Source organism: Mauremys reevesii, linkage group 8 (assembly GCF_016161935.1).
Source record: "Mauremys reevesii isolate NIE-2019 linkage group 8, ASM1616193v1, whole genome shotgun sequence".
Classification (NCBI taxonomy): domain Eukaryota; kingdom Metazoa; phylum Chordata; order Testudines; family Geoemydidae; genus Mauremys; species Mauremys reevesii.
This window is the reverse complement of record NC_052630.1, coordinates 103,955,857-103,972,616: the sequence shown is the minus strand read 5'-3', so window position 1 is coordinate 103,972,616 and position 16,760 is coordinate 103,955,857. Positions and strand designations below refer to the sequence as shown.

Below are 16,760 nucleotides of genomic sequence, written 5' to 3'. Positions count from 1 at the left end.
AGAGTTAAGTGACTTGCCCAAGAAAGCCCCTAGCTGAGTCAGAAACTGAACCCAGGCTTCCTGAATCCCAGTCCAGTGCACTGTTCACTAGATAGGGTGAAAAATCGGGACGGGGTGGAGGGGTAATAGGAGCCTATATAAGAAAAAGACCCAAAAATCGGGACTGTCCCTATAAAATCAGGACATCTGGTCACCCTATCACTAGATCACCCTTCCTACCCAGTGGCGAGCGGGAAGGTCTCCGTATCTGAAGCGCGTGCACCCTGCTATGGATTGCCACATGATTTGCCATAGTTTTTGAGTGCTGTGGGGGCGGGGTGAGGGATGAGAAGTGTCCCTCAGACCTGGTGGAGAAAGCGCAGAGGGATGGATTTTCCTATGTTTTTAGGCACCTAAAGACTTCGAAACTCCAGCCCAGGCTCTCAACACGGATTGGCCAGGCTCTCCAGGAACCGCAGCCCGTTCCAAGGCTGAGTTGGGGAAATCCCTCTTGGAATTCTCTCTTTCCCCCAATCTCCAGGGTCCTCTGCTCTGGGCTCTTCAGCAGGAGAGGCAAACGGCAGCACATCTTTTTAAAGTCCACCGTTCCTGTTTCTTAAACGCCATCCTTTCAATCCCTGGAGCTATTTGTCTCGCCTTTTCATCCCACCGTACCTGAGAGACACACCCCACCCTGGGACTGCGGTACATTCCCCCACTGGCACGCCTGCCTTGCTTTGTTAATTAAAAGATTTCCAAAGTCATTGTTTCACCCAGCTGCTTGGCTTTTGTGGTTGCCATGGTATTCATCGGTCAGCCAATCAGAGGTGAGGGAAACAGAACGTCCACCTCTGCAGAAGTCCTGGGATCGAATGATCCTCTTGTGCTCCAAAGTCAATCACACTTCTGGGATAGTCCATTACACCCTGGTGATTGGGGGCTCTGGGCAGTTCTGCAATACACTGATTTCGACGGAGCTCCGCTGGTTTACACCGGAGCCAATCACTTCAGAGCCTTTGAAAATAACTCTCTCCATCACTTCCCGGGCAATTGCGCTGTTTCCCCTGCAGCACTTAGTGACACCCCAGACACTTAAAACTGAGTCAGGGAATGCCATTGTGTGTGTGTCCAATACCCAGTGCAGATAGGTGTCCAGAACTCAAGAGGTGTCTTGATGACAGGGTATAAGTACCTTCTCAAGGAGAAAACACTGGCCACTAAAGGGCTCTTCAGTCTAGCTGCGCAAGGCAGAACAAGAGCCAGTGGCTGGAAGCTGAAGCTAGACTAATTCAAATGACGAATAAGGCACCGATTTTTAGCAGCGAGGTTGATCAACCATTGGAACAGACTACCAAGGGAAGTGGTGGATTCTCCAGCTCTCGCTGTCTTCAGATCAGGATGGGATGCTTTTTCGGAAGAGATGCTTTCATCAAACACAAGTTGTTGGACTTAGCACAGGGGTAGCTGGATGGAACTATCTGGCCTGCATTATACAGGAGGTCAGACTAGAATGATCGAATGGTTCCTTCCGGCCTTAAAATCTACTAATCTTGGCTGCACGAAGAGAGGCAACTTGTGCCAGATCAACACACACTCATCATGCGAATGAGTCAGGAGGACCGAGGCTCCGGTCCCGGTTCTGTACTGCCTCATCACGTGGCCTTCAGAAGGCACTACTCCCTTTCTGTGTATGTGTCTCCCTGTCTGTGAAATGGAGCGTGACAGACCTTCCCTGCCTGGCCCTTGCACAGATCGATTCATTGCGTTACCAGCCAACGTTTGCAAAGCACGACGCATTATTGCGAGCAGAGAGGGAAATGATTTTCAATATTGTCTTTTAAAACAAATCAGCGCGCCAGTAATTTTTGTGTCCACGCATTCGTTGTGTTATGGATTCGGGGCTACAATGAGTTCATTGTCTTCATTCATCTCTAGGCTGGAAGTTTGAAGAATGTGTTTCTGGAGCAGCCTTCCTGATAGGAGTTGTGGGAGCAAACAACCTCACTAGTCTGAAGATGGAGCTTGTGTGACAATCAGATACCCCAAGGGGCAAACGGGAGGTTTGAACCCAAAGAATAAGCAACTGGATCAGCTGGTTGTATATGTAAGCAGGGTCTGAATGAATATTTCCCTAATAGCAAACTGGGAGGGGGGTAAATACAACTTGCTCCTGCTCCGCTTACATATTCAGCAGATACAACGGTGTCAAAGTGATCAACTTTGGCTGGTGTGGAGTACAAATCAGCTTGGTACGTTTGTGAGCGGGATTAGTTACCTGTGACAGTGGGGGACCGGACTCAATGACCCAGGAGGTCACGACCAGACTTCCTATGGCTGTAGGACAGGAAGGCTGAGAAGGAGGGATAATGAGATCTGGAGCCTTTAGCCGGCAGATCAGCATTCAGACCTGGCCTGGACTGGCAGAGACTGGAAGCCGTTCCCATCCAATGGTTGTTCGTTGGCCTGTGAGTGGGTGGTCTCAGTCCTGTTCCTAGTGGCCAAGCTGGCATTGACTGGCACCCTGGACCACAGTCACCTTCGCAGGAAATTCCCCTGTGACTAGATCATTCCATAATTGTCCAGGGTGTCTTGCACCTTCTTTTAAAGCATCTGGTACTGGCCACCGCCAGAGTCAGCATCTTGGGTCTGATTGGTCCGACAATTCCTATGAAAACCCAAGGACTGAGAGCGCCATCTAGAGCTCCAGCAGGGTAAATGGCAAAAATGCCCATTCGTTTAAACAGAAGCAGAACCAGACCCTTTCAGAAAAGGTGTTGAGGCCGGGCAAATGGGAGCTCTGGTACCTTGTGCAAACACTGAATTCATTAAAAAGAGTTAGACAGAGTTTGCATTTTCTCTGCAGTGAAATTAGCAAAGTAGGGCCTCTTTCATGTTCATTAACACCTATATAAATTCAAAGTAACTAGAGAGCCTCTTAATTGTTCATTAGACACCTTCTGCATCTCCTCGATTAAGAAGAAGCTTTACTGTATTTTCATGATGATCGTTTCCATCCCATTAAGGAGGGAGAGAGAGAGGAGAAAAAGAAAACCACAGATTTTAATAACCTTATATTTCCAAGTCCCTATTATTCAAAAAAATTGTGTGCGTTTGCTCTGATCAGCGGAGGATTACAAGGAGAGCAGTGGGTTAGATTGCTAACGATTTCAATAAATCACTTTACATAAAATTTGTAATTTCCACAATTCCATCCAAAGGCCATTTGACAGAACAAAATGAATTGCAGAATTAGCCACTTGTCCAAAAGCCACTGAACAAATTCCATTTAAGGATACACACATAACAGATGAGGTATATCTTTCACCTGTAAGGGCATGATTTTGGCTTCCAGAGACAAAAGCAAATAAGCTTTCAGTTTGTCAAGAAAGATTTTTACCTCCTGTAGCATGATGAATGTCTAAAATATCGGCTCCAATTGCATCCCAGGCATTTATTTTATCCATTTTTTCCAGCTGATTGATTTTGATTTCTGTGCAGCTACGGCACCATTACCGATGTTTCATTTACGTACAGTCCATTAGCCCAGATGAAACTGACTCATAAGGCAAGGCTTATGCATCTTGTGAGTCCATCCATAGTGAACGTGAAAATGACCACATTAGAACAGACCATCTATTCTGGTGTCTTGGCTATGACAGTGAGCAATGCTTAAGGCACATGTGAAACCCAGTTCAGTCTACTGGGTTGGACACTGGTTTAGGAGTCAAGATCTGGGTTCTAATCCCAACTCTGCCAAGTCATTTTCCAATCTGTAGAATACAAGTAAGGATGCTCACACCTCTCTTTGAAGTGAAGTAAGTTCTAGGGATGGTAAGTGCTAACCATGGAGTTACTATAATATGGAAGGATTTCCTCCCCCACCCCCATCCAGTGTTTAGCTAGCACTGGTAAGAGAAACTTCGACTGATCCATATTCTGACGGAGTATTGACTTCCATCAAAAGTAAACGGCTCCCCAAAAGCAGGTAGTTTTTGCCAGATTTTTTTTTGGGTGGGGGCAGGGAGTTCATTTTTTGAATGAAACAGTTCAATTTTTCATTTGGAAACCACTTTTTTCATTTTGAATTACTTTTTATTTTCTAAACAAGTTGAAATGGAAATGAAACGTTTTGAATGACTGAAAATGGTTTTTGTTTTTGTTTTAATTTTCCTTCATAGAGAATTAAAAAGTTTTCGGCTTTTGTTCTGATTTGGAATGAAGCCAGATTCTGAAGTCTCAAAATCCTTTGTGAAACCGAACATCCATCCTCCGCGCAGCTCTATGCTCATCTGCCACCGCAGTAGATGAGGATGGATAAACCTCATTATTTTTTTATCTGAGCTAAAATGCTGTCATCTCTCTCTGCCAAGCAGCAGCTCCACCTATGGGGCCTTGCCAGTTGGCCTCTCATTGGAAGAGCAATCAGTGATGTGGGGACTGGATTTATTTACACCTAAAAATCAGTCCTGGAGGAGAGGTGGTCGCAAGCAGCATGCAGAGCAATCTCAACTCAACACCAATGCCCCGTTCCCATAGAGCATTCCTGCCTCAAGAATTGACTCTCGTTAGAGACATTAAGCTAGAGATCGAACTCCCTTGCTGCTTGCTACAGCTGCCGCCAAAAGAACCATATCAGAAAACCAACAACTCAGCATTTCTTCCAAGACTAAAAGCTGGCTCACCTGCTAATAAAAAGAACTTGTAAGACTAGGTGTAACAGCGCCATTTGGGGACTCCTGCTATAACCATACCTACAAATACTCCTCTGAGTCATGTGATAAGAGCTTGATCTTGTGATGCATTCACTTGCTGAGTGGACTCAGCGCCCGGACCTGTTAGGTGGTGAGCCCTTCCTGAGAGGACAAGCAACGGGAGCTGACTGCTTGTAGCTTTTTCTATCCCTCTATCTAGGTTCTTAGACTGTGCCCATGACCAGGGTATTGGAGCACCTCACACACTATGCTGACTAGGAGATCTCAGTCTCCCCCATCCCTCCTTTTCCCCTTCGGCAGGAAGGTGTTTCTATGCATATGTGACGCTGGTGGGTGTGACGGGGTCAAGACTCACCACCACTGGCGCCTCCCGCTGGTTGCTCCGGGAATTAGCTCTGTCCACCACGGAGCGCCCTCAGTGCATGGTGTCTCGTCCGCTGTCCGTTCTGCTCTGCTCTGGGACCCACGTTGCCCTCCGCTCGGCGGCGTCCTCTTCAGGACAATGTCCTCCGGCAGTGCCCACTACTCCAGACTCACCCCCTTCCGGGGGGAGGGGTTTAACAGCTGTCTGTGGGACTCGCACCTACCTCAGTCTAGCCCCTTAGCTCAGGGGCACGTTGCAGTCTGTATTGGCCACCATCTTCTGTGGCCAGATGCAGTATAAGGGGGGAGGGGACCCTCTAGCGGCAGCCTCCTTCTGCCCTCCTTCGTTCCCCTCCTGTCTGCTTTCCTTCTCTGGGCCACTTCCAGCCCTCTTCTCAGGAGAGAAGGCAGATGCCCTTGGTAGAAGGTGAGGGTGGGGAGTTCTTCATGCTGCTTCCCTGGCCAAGATCACCCAGCTCTCCAGGGTTCAGGTTCAGCCATCCGCTCTCCATCTGGCGCCTGATCTCAGCCAGGCTCTGATGAGCAGGGCAGTGGCGCTGGGGAGGGTTGTTTTGGTCATAATGGAGATGCTGCTGTCCTAAAATCCTGAATCTGGGGGAAGGGACCGGGCTATAGTGACATTAAACCGGTTGATGGTGCCATAAATGTGGCCTGTTGATTAATGAGTGAATCCCGGCTCGCGCCTGCCCTCATTAAACAAAACATTCCGGCAGCTCCTTGGCAAGCGGCACCAGCCTTCGGAGAGACAGTGCGCCAGAGGGAGAGGCAGAGGAGAGCCGACTGCAATCCACTTCTACTGATTCTTGCATGAGGAGCAAAGTTTGCACCGCGCTGAGCACAGTAGACGGCCACGGGCAAGGTAGAGAGGGAGGTAGCGGGGTAGCACTGTGAAGACGGAAAGCACTATACATTAGTCACACAGCTGAGCGACCAGGAGGCATGTGGGGATTTGCTGATGGGGTAGGCCAGCAGCGAGCAAGGAGGGGAGGAATTGTGTCTCAGCGGGGACGGTGCAACTTACACCTGCTCCCTTGCTCAGGCCTGTCCCTAGGCACACAAAGTAACCCTGATCATTTCAATTTGCCCTGTTCCCGGGGCACACAGCATGACCAGGGGGTCCAATTCCCCCTATTCCTTTCCCCGCCGCTGCTGTGTTATTCAAAGCCCTGAGTCTCTGCCCACAAGCACAATCCGCACTTTGTACAGCTTCTCGCGGCCAGCGGCTTTGGCTGCCCACCCGTCTCCCTCTCCAAGGCTCCGTGAGCCCGTTATCCCTGACAATTGTCCGGTGGAATGAGATAAACGTCAGGCTTTATCCTACCCATTTACCTTGCTTGGCCGAGGTGAAATTGGTTTCATACAACTCTCTGCAGCTGCTCAGTTTTTAATTGTGTGAGGCGGCAGCCACTGACAATGAATGTGGCCCAGAGCCCTCTGCTAACGCACAAAGCCCGCGGCTCGCTAGCAAAGCTGGGGGGTTGTTAACGGTGGAAGGGGATTTGTAGACTGGTGAGTAATATGCCGCTCTCCTTAGAGGCCGGATTGGAGAGCTGCTTGGAAAATGCCCATTTTTCACTGGAAATTTCCCTCTCCCAAAATTGCATTTTTTCCCAACCTTTCCTGCACAACTCTTCTGGTTGTTCAGTGAAAAAGCCCCCAACCGTTCTCAGTTCTCACAAACAATTTTCTTCACCTATTGTCAGTTTTCAAACCCGCCCAAAACACCATTTTTTTTTAATAACCTGCCCTAAAAAAAACTGGAAAAAAAACAAAAAACAAACCAAAACAGCTTTCCCTTCGTTTTTCTGATCAGAAAACCAGAACATTTCCACCAACTTGGAAATTCCGCGTGAGAAATGTTCATTTCCAAAAGTCCGGTTTAACTGGAAAAAAATGTTTCAATGCAAAAATTTCAGCCGGCTTGACTAGACTGTGGGTTGGATGCTAGTGTACGACTCATCCTCAGAGACCACCCCTGGGCTACCCAGACCTTGCACACTGGCATGCCGGTGAATGGGGAGGTGACAGGAATGCAGCTTTTACCACCTCCCTGGCTGTGCATGAGATATGGACTTTCTTCTCGCTTTTTCTTAATGTGGCCAAGTAGCCAAAGAGTATGAATCTGCTTCCCTTCTAACGGTGAGTAGCACCGTAATCTGTGACCAGTCTTGTCACCATGAGTGGGACTACTTACATGGTAAGGTACTGCTCTGTGTGAGTGAGAGTGGCAGAACTGGGCCCTGGGTGAACAAAGGTGTCGTACAATGAAACAATGGGTAGGAATAAATGGTCAGTTTTCAGAATGGAGAAGGGTAAACAGCGGGATCCCCCAGGAATTTATACCGGGGCTGTTCAAAATATTCATAAATGAGCTGGAAAAAGGAGTAAACAGTGAGGTGGCAAAAAAACCCAAAGAAACTAAAAAAATAATGGAGGTTTCAATCCTCCCCATATTGACTGGGTACATGTCACCTCAGGACGGGATGCAGAGATAAAGTTTCTTGATACCTTAAATGACTGTTTCTTGGAGCAGCGAGTCCTGGAACCCACCAGAGGAGAGGCAATTCTTCATTTAGTCCTAAGTGGAGCACAGGATCTGGTCCAAGAGGTGAATATAGCTGGACCGTTCGGTAATAGTGACCGTAATATAATTAAATTTAACATCCCTGTGGTGGGGAAAACACCAGAGCAGCCCAACACTGTAGTATTTAATTTCAGAAGGGTAACTAACGTCCTCATTTTCATGTAGTTCAACAGAAATTAAAAGGAACAGCGCCAAAAGTGAAATCCCTGCTGTGACGGTGTATCCCATAAGGCTTTATGGAATATGCTTATGAATGTAGCTTATGAATGTATATATGACATAACTAGAATATGTTTTATGCTACATATGCCGTGGAACATATCTATGTAAAGTTTGTGATCTACTGAATACATTCCTCCTATTTGTAGGCATGTATCATTTTTAGGAATATTGGCTGTCTACTTGCTTGATAGCCTTAGTAAAGCATTTGAACTTGGAGATGCTGATCCGCATCGGAGATTTCCCAGGAATGTGGCTTGGCTGGTAAGAAACTCAGTCATGCCTGGACATGTGACTTGCCCAGGTGACTCCAAAACTCCATCTTGGAGCTGGACTTTGCATAGGAGAGAGGAGAGGGTCTCCACCCACGAGAGGGTCTACTTAAACCCCTGTGATACGCCTCCATTTTGTCTTCAGCTGGCTAGAGAGAGAGCACCTCTCCACCCCCAAGGATACCTGAAAGAGACTGGAACAAAGGACAGTATCTACAGGGGGCGTGAGTGATTGCTGGACCCAGACTAGAAGGAGACTAGTCTGTAAAAGGAAGCTTACTGGAACTGGTGAGGTTTTTATCTGTACTCAGTTTTATTACTGTATTAGACTTAGATTTGTGTGTTTTATTTTATTTTACTTGGTAATTCACTTTGTTCTGTTACTACCTGAAACCACTTAAATCCTACTTTCTGTATTTAATAAAATCACGTTTTACTTATTAATTAACCCAGAGTATGTATTAATACCTGGGGGGGTGGGCAAACAGCTGTGCATCTCTCTCTATCAGTGTTATAGAGGGGGAAGAATTTATGAGTTTACCCTGCATAAGCTTTATACAGGGTAAAATTGATTTATTTGGGGTTTAGACCCCATTGGGAGTTGGGCATCTGAGTGTTAAAGACAGGAACACTTCTGTTAGCTGCTTTCAGTTAACTCTGCAGCCTTGGGGCATGTGGTTCAGACTCTGGGTCTGTGTTGGAGCAGACGGGTGTGTCTGGCTCAGCAGGACAAGGTGCTGGATTCCCAGGCTGGCAGGGAAAGCAGGGGCAGAAGTAGTCTTGGTACATCAGTTGGCAGTTCCCAAGGGGGTTTCTGTGATCCAACCCGTCACACCTGCCACCTGCATGGAAACTTTTGAAAGACACCATAATAGAAGCTCAACTTAAATGTATACCCCAAATTAAAAAACATAGTAAGAGAACCAAAAAAGTGCCACCGTGGCTAAACAACAAAGTAAAAGAAGCAGTGAGAGGCAAAAAGGCATCCTTTAAAAAGTGGAAGTTCAATCCTAGTGAGGAAAATAGAAAGGAGCATAAACTCTGGCAAGTGAGGTGTAAAAATATAATTAGGAAGGCCAAACAAGAATTTGAAGAACAGCCAGCCAAAGACTCAAAAAGTAATAGCACATTTTTTTTACGTCCATCAGAAGCAGGAAGCCTGCTAAACACCCAGTGGGACCACTGGACAATCGAGATGCTAAAGGAGCGCTCATTGACGATAAGGCCATTGCGGAGAAACTAACTGAGTTCTTTGCATCGGTCTTCACAGCTGAGGATGTGAGGGAGATTCCCAAACCTGAGCCATTCTTTTTAAGTGACAACTCTGAGGAACTGTCCCAGATTGAGGTATCATTAGGAGGTTTTGGAACAAATTGGTAAATTAAACAGTAATAAGTCACCCGGACCAGATGGTATCACCCAAGAGTTCTGAAGGAACTCAAATGTGAATTGCAGAACTACTTACTGTAGTCTGTAACCTATCATTTAAATCAGTTTCGGTACCAAGTGACTGGAGGATAGCTAATGTGATGCCAATTTTTAAAAAGGGCTCCAGAGGTGTACAGGGCAAACTGGTTGAAACTATAGTAAAGAACAGAATTGTCAGACACGTAGATGAACATAATTTGTTGGGGAAGAGTCAACATGTTTTTTGTAAAGGGAACTCATGCCTCACTCACCAATCTACTAGACTTCTTTGAGGGGGTCAACAAGCACCTGGACAAGGGGGATCCAGTGGATATAGTGTACGTAGATTTTCAGAAAGCCTTTGACAAGGTCTTTCACCAAGGGCTCTTAAACAAAGTAAGCTGTCATGGGATAAGGGGGAAGGTCCTCTCATGGATTGGTAACTAGTTAAAAGATAGGAAACAAAGGGTAGGAATAAATTATCAGTTTTCAGAATGGAGAATGGTAAATAGTGGTGTCCCTCAGGGATCTGTACTGGGACCAGTCCTATTTACATAATCATAAATGATCTGCACAAAGGGGTAAACAGTGAGGTGACAAAATTTGCAGATGATGCAAAACTACTCAAGATAGTGAAATCCACAGCAGACTGTGCAGAGCTATAAAGGGATCTCACAAAACTAGGTGACAGGGCAACAAAATGGCAGATGAAATTCAATGTTGATGAGTGCAAAGTAATGCACATTGGAAAACAATCCCAACTATACATGGGGACATAATCGCAGAATGATGGGGACTAAATTAGCTGTTACACTCAAGAAAGAGATCTTGGAGTCATTGCAGATAGTTCTCTGAAAACATCCACTCAATGTGCAGCGTCAGTCAAAAAAGCAAACAGAATGTTGGGAATCATTAAGAAAGGGATAGATAATAAGACAAAAAAATCATATTGCCTCTATATAAATCCATGGTACACCCACATCTGAATACTGAATGCAGTGTGGTTGCCTCATCTCAAAAAAGATATATTGAAATTGCAAAAGGTTCAGAAAAGGGCAACAAAAATTATTAGTGGTATAGAACGGCTTCCATATAAGGAGAGATAAATAAAACTAGGATTTTTCAGGTTGGAAAAGAGACTAAGGGGGGATATGATAGAAGTCTATAAAATCATGACTGGTGTGGAGAAAGTAACTAAGGAAGTGTTATCTACTCCTTCTCATAACACAAGAACTAGGGGTCACCCAATGAAATTAATAGGCAGCAGGTTTAAAACAAACAAAAGGCAGTACTTCTTCATGCAACGCACAGTCAACCTGTGGAACTCCTTGCCAAGGGATGCTGTGAAGGCCAAAACTGTAACTGGATTAAAAAAATAATATGATAAATTCATGGAGGATAGGGCCATCAATAACTATTAGCCAAGATGCTCAGGATGCAACCCCATGCTCTGGGTGTCCTTAGCCTCTGTTTGCCAGAAGCTGGGAATGGGCGACAGGGGATGGATCACTTGATGATTCCCTGTTCTGCTCATTCCGTCTGGGGCACCTGGCATTGGCCACTGTCGGTAGACAGGATACTGGGCTGGATGGATCATTGGTCTGACTGAGTACGGCTGTTCTTATGTCCCAGCAGTCAGCAAACCCCAAGCTCCAGTAAGTGCATTAGATGTGAGAATGAGCTCCAGCCTTAAAGGCCACACCCCAAATCCCGGGGCGGTGCTGAGATAGTGCCCTCAGCTTCAACTGTCTCGAGGATACAAGAAGATCTTTCTAATCCACCTTGCCCTGACTGAGCACTGAGCAGAAAGTAACAGTCACCATAAGGGGACAAGGAAGAGACTACCTCAGAGATAGCCAGGTAGGGTCCCAGGCCAGTTAGGGCTTTAGAGATGATAGTTATCCCTGTGAATAGGGCCTAAAACAGAGTGGGAGCCAGAGCAAAGGAGATAGCAGTGTTGTGTGTGTTCACATTAGCGTGACCTACTTAGGCCTTGATAAATGGTCTCCAAGCAATGCTTCGTGTCGCCTGGAGGTGCTTTCGGCCTAGTGACTCTGGCGTGGGCCACAGAGGAGATGAAAGGTCTTGGGCTCCTTCTCATCTGGCTGTCCACATTCCCTCCGTAACTCTAACTGGAGCAGACATTCTTCCTTGCTGCCTAGGCGGCGCTGCGCACAGCTGCCGTGTCCCACCTCGCCGGTGGTGGCCTCGTTTCAAAGCTGAGCGCAATAGATTCTGGCGTATGCAGAATTTGTCTGCTGCTTTGCAGCCCTTCCGCGTGACAGGTGCGCGCTATAGGCCGGCTCCTCGTTCATTCCCATGCCTGTCATTTCTGTCCATTCACTTTGCGATTTCATTCTGAAAAACAACCCCCACAAAAATCTTTAAAGGCTGAATTGGAAAGAAAGATGGGTGTCTTCTCAAGTCTTTCGTTGTTGTTGCTGCTGTATAATTCATGGCCTTGCCACCAGAGAGCACGAAGTCCAGATTACACTAACGAATGCCAGCAGGCGCACACTATGTGAGAGGCTACGCCACGGTAGATTCCACCCTCGCTGCTCTCCACGGGAAACAAAGAGTTTTGAACGTTGCTTGTGGCATCCAGTGATGGATGGCTCAGCTCTTTCCATGACACATCGTTATCGTCAGACTCAGCAACAGGTCTGATTAAGGTGAAGATTCCATCACGGGTATTTCTTGTCAAAGTCAGGGACAGGTCACGGGCAATAAACAAAAATTCATGGAAGCCTGTGACCTGTCCCTGACTTTTACTAAAAATACCCTGGGGTGTGGGGGGAGAGAAATACCTTTGAGAGGGGGCTGCTGCTCCATTCCCAGGGGAGCTGACCCAACCCTGGCCGCTACTCCAGTGGGCTGCCAGCCATTGCTTCAGGGAGCCAGGGACATTGCTCTGCCAACCCCAGGACTGGCTGCCAGCCAGCTGTTCTGGCATGCCCAGGGGGGCTGCTGCTCCAGTGAGCCCAAGGATCATTGCTCCATCAATGCAAGGATCATTGCTCCAGCCCCGCTGCTCTAGCACTAGGGGTGCTGACCCAACCCCAGTCACCGCTTCAGCCCTGGGGCTGCTGCTCCAGTGACTCTGTAGCTGACAGCTGCTCCAGCTCTGCCCCAGAAGTCGTCCCAGAAAGTCACGGAATCAGTGACTTCTGTGACAGAATCGTATCCTTGGGTACGACTGACAGAATGCAAGAGGAGTTCTCGTTGTGCAGAGGAAACAGCGCAGAGTCTGGGTGAGGAAAGGAAGAAGCAATTTTGCTAAGAGAACAAACCACACACACACACAGAGAAAAGTAATTAAGTGAATTTTGTGCTAGGTTGATTTCCCTGGTCCCTGGAGATTGTTACTTCTCCACAGAACAGATAGACACAGCAGAAGCTTTCTCCACAGTGTCCTGTAAAAATGTCCCAAGCCAAAGTAGAAATCCCTGGGAGGGGGGTGCTCCTGACCCACTATTCTCCAGTCTTAGCTGTCATTAAAAAAAATAAAGTAAGTTTCTAGCTGTTCGGGTAGCAAAGAACATGACCAGAGTGTAACCAATGCAGCATCTGCCTGAGTTTGCAGAGAGCCTGAAACAATAGCTCTGAGAGGTGTGAACTGACTCAGGCATCTCACTGGGTGTTAACACAGACAATGTGGCTACTTTCAAGGTCATATTTCACTGTTCATCAAAGGAGAGAAAGGGTCCTATTATGAAAAGCCTGAGGGTGTGGGGATACAGAAAAGATTTATATTACGATGGGCTGAAGTTTTACACTTAGTGGGGATGAAGACATCTGTAATTGGTTCAGTTTTCCTGAAGGGGGCACTCAGCTTCCAAAGGTCTGGGAAATATTAGTGTTTCCCTCGGGGGGAGGGGAAGGGTGTGGGTGGGTGTGTTTGTCTCCTTCTAGTGGCTGGTTCACATAGGACGTCTATGAGTTTGTTACTGCTCCCAGCTAACAGACTTTGTCCTTTATCTCAAGCCATAGAGACTCGCGCTCTTAGTGCTGAAAGTCCTGGGTCCAAATCTCATTGCCCAAAGCAGTCAGTTGCAATGGTGCTACCTGTCTCCTGAGACCTGGACTGAATTTGGCAAGGACTGTCAATGGTCATGACTGGTTACTACTACCCCAGACTAGGTTTGGACCAGAAAGGCTCCACATCTCAATCCCAGCCGCCTGTGCTGTTTAGTCCCCCCTAAAAATGTGTTTAAAAGGAGGAGCTTGGACAGGTCTTGGAGCAAAGATCTTGTGCCAGATGGTGAATTGCCGTTGTGCTCGCATTCCTGTAGGTGGAACATGTCTTTGCTGGCGGTATGAGAGCATGGAGGGGCGTGTTCTCCTCAGTGACACGTTCCTGGTGTGGTTCTGTGTGCACACTGAGAGCGCAATATGTAGTAAGTGCTTCCTGGCGTAAGGAAGGGCTGATTGGTCCTAACGGAAATGTTTGTGACGCTGGCAGGCCGGACACCAACTCTTGCCCCGGCGGCAGGTGTTAGCTAAGAACTGACAACCTCGTAGCTGGGAACCAGACCAGATCACCTGGATGTTAGTTTTGGTCCAAATAGTCATTGGTGTTATAAGAATGTGTTGAGATGCTATGAAATGCTTGTATGTTGCTGCATGTATTAATCTCACCTGTACTATCTATATCCCAGCTTCTAAGGTGATATTGAAGTGTTTGCACTGTAACTCTAAACACCCCCTGTTGGGAGAGAAGCATGACCCCGTGTGAAATACCAGTTTGCCAGTGTTATATCCTGGGGGGGAACAGTTTTAGGAAGAAATCACTGGATACACAGAGAGCTGTAAACCTTAAAAGCCGCCATTTACTGCCACACACTGAACTAACCAAAAACCAGCCAAAACTGGCTGGGCCATCCCCTAATAATCTAACTCAATTGCCATAGCAACAAGATTCTATTACCACAACAACCAAATACCCGCCACAGCCACAGGAGGTGTTATCTCCTCCCCAACACAAGAAGGCCCATAGACACCAGACAAACCATTGTGGAACCCCAGAGAACAAGAGACTGTTGATGGCTCCCCACCAACCCATGAAGAGGAGACCTGCACATGAACTCGTCCCATCCTCTTCAACTCTGGGGAGAGAATAAAAATCCACAACAAGAAGAAACTGTGCCTTTTGGGCTGTTTGAACACTGAAGGGCCAGAGACTCGAGCCTGAAGCCAGAGATCCCCACGGGCTGCCCTGAGAGGCGCTTTGAATGGACAGATCACGACAACTCTGACACTCTTAGGGTTTAGCTGGTAACTCATGGGTGTGTCTGTTTGCTTGCTTGAACCTGTAAATAACTCATTCCTTTTTCCTCGCTAACAAATCTTTAGATAGTTTGTTACAGGATTGGCTACAGGCATTCTCTCTGGTGTAAGGTCTAGGGTACCAATTGATCTGGGGTAAGTGACAGGTCTCTCTCGGGACTGGAAGCCACCTGAAGTTAGTGTGGTTTTTGGTGTAAGTGACCATTTATCACAAAGTCCAGTTTGTCTGGGTGGCAGGATAGATTGGAGAGTCTCAGGGGACTGTCTGTGACTCCAGGAGTTCACATTTGTTACTGGCTTGATGACATGTAATTACAGAACATGCCACTAGTTTGGGGTGTCGGCCCTATTTCTGACAGTCTGCTCCGAGGGAGGCACTCACGGTCGTGAGCTACTCCAGACAGTGTGACAGTCTTCGTTAGAAATCTCTTCTCTTTTCCGCGCAGAAAACAAACCCCCATTGTTCTCATTTCTGCTGGACATGTCATCTGCTCCCTGAGTCAGGAGACAGCCACAAAGTCAGCAGGGCATGGGAGACCATCAGAGTGTGTTAAGGAACACCTGGATGCCCTCTTGACTCTGACATTACTGGGAGCCACGCAGAGGCTGGGGGAAGAAAGCAGGATTCAAATGAATCCTAACATGAATAGCAATGGTTTCATGGATGTTTTTGTTCTCCCCGAGAAGAGTAATTTAATAATTGGAGATATACCAATCTCCTAGAACTACTCACAACCCTGGGTTTAGCAGGCCAATGCTCAAACCACTGAGCTATCCCTCTCCCCCTAATATTTTAGCTTTGTAAAATATTCCTTCTAGTCTAATAATCTACAGTGTGATTTGTGGCACAAGATAGGAAGGAAATGTGCCAAATTTTGCTCTGTTATGCTGGTACAACTGGAGCTCTTCCAAGGAAGGCAATGTTTTTTACCCGAGTGTAACCGTGTTTGACTCATTACGTTTCACTATATCATGTCCTGGTAGTTCTGTGGTTTAGGTTTCTTTTCCCCAAAGGGGATGGTACTCCCTAGTCATCTTTAAGCAGATTTTACACATGTATACAAAATCTGAGTTAAAGGAGCAATAGGCTGGAAAGCCAGGAAGTCGAATACCTTGTCAGTTAAGTCTCCAGAAGGAAATCCACTCTGGTGACCTATTCCCTGGAGCCATATTGAAATGTTACAGTGAAAGGGGCTAATCTAAACCCGGTTAAACTCCACTGAAAGACTCCAATAGAGTTTGGATCAGTCCCATAGTTTGTACGTGCCCACACAGCCTTGTTTTGGTTGTGTGGAGTTGCTCCACTTTGGGATAGATCGAAAACCCAAACGCAAGCCCAAACCCTGTATTTTGCCCAGCTTTAAGCTGAAATGGGATGAAGTCATCTGGTTTTGCCTGGTCTCCACTCCGGTGAGGCTTGGAAGATCTGCCCCAGGGATCAAAGAGGTCATGAACCTCAGCCACTCTGGGCTGAGTTGCTTGTTCCTAACTAACCTCAACCCCCCCCTGTGAGTTTCGCTGGATTTCAGGGTGAAAGTTTCAATGTCTCATGCCTCAAGGCTCAGCCCCCGAAGGCAGAACTCCTCTTGACTGCAACACGAACACGATTTGATAGCTCTGCAGCAGGGATACACTTGATTTCTCCAGTGCCATTGTATTTTTCACTCCATTCTTCTATTGCACTAAAATAAAAAAATCCCACGGGAGAAGGGATCTCTTCCAGATTTCAATCCCCAGGAGAAGAAGGAATAAATAGTGATGAAATTCACCATCAAGAGCATGGAATGATTTTATTTTAGGGAACACATCTTCCGCATAAGGTGAATGTCCCAACGCTGGTGAATGTCACAGCTTCCTGGAGACTGGTATCATCTAGAACCTTTTTCCTGCACTATGTTCTTGGCTCCCAGCAATAAA

At 46.9% G+C, this 16,760-nt stretch overlaps 1 long non-coding RNA gene across 1 annotated transcript; it reads right to left on the bottom strand.

Moving 5' to 3' along the window:
* Nucleotides 1-11,498: 11,498 nt before the first annotated feature.
* On the bottom strand, nt 11,499-12,561 carry LOC120369677. Its single transcript, XR_005583329.1, has 2 exons — nt 12,365-12,561; nt 11,499-11,915 (listed from the first exon to the last, which is right to left on the bottom strand). It is a non-coding gene; the product is annotated as an uncharacterized LOC120369677 (long non-coding RNA).
* Between the last annotated feature and the right edge of the window lie 4,199 nt (nt 12,562-16,760).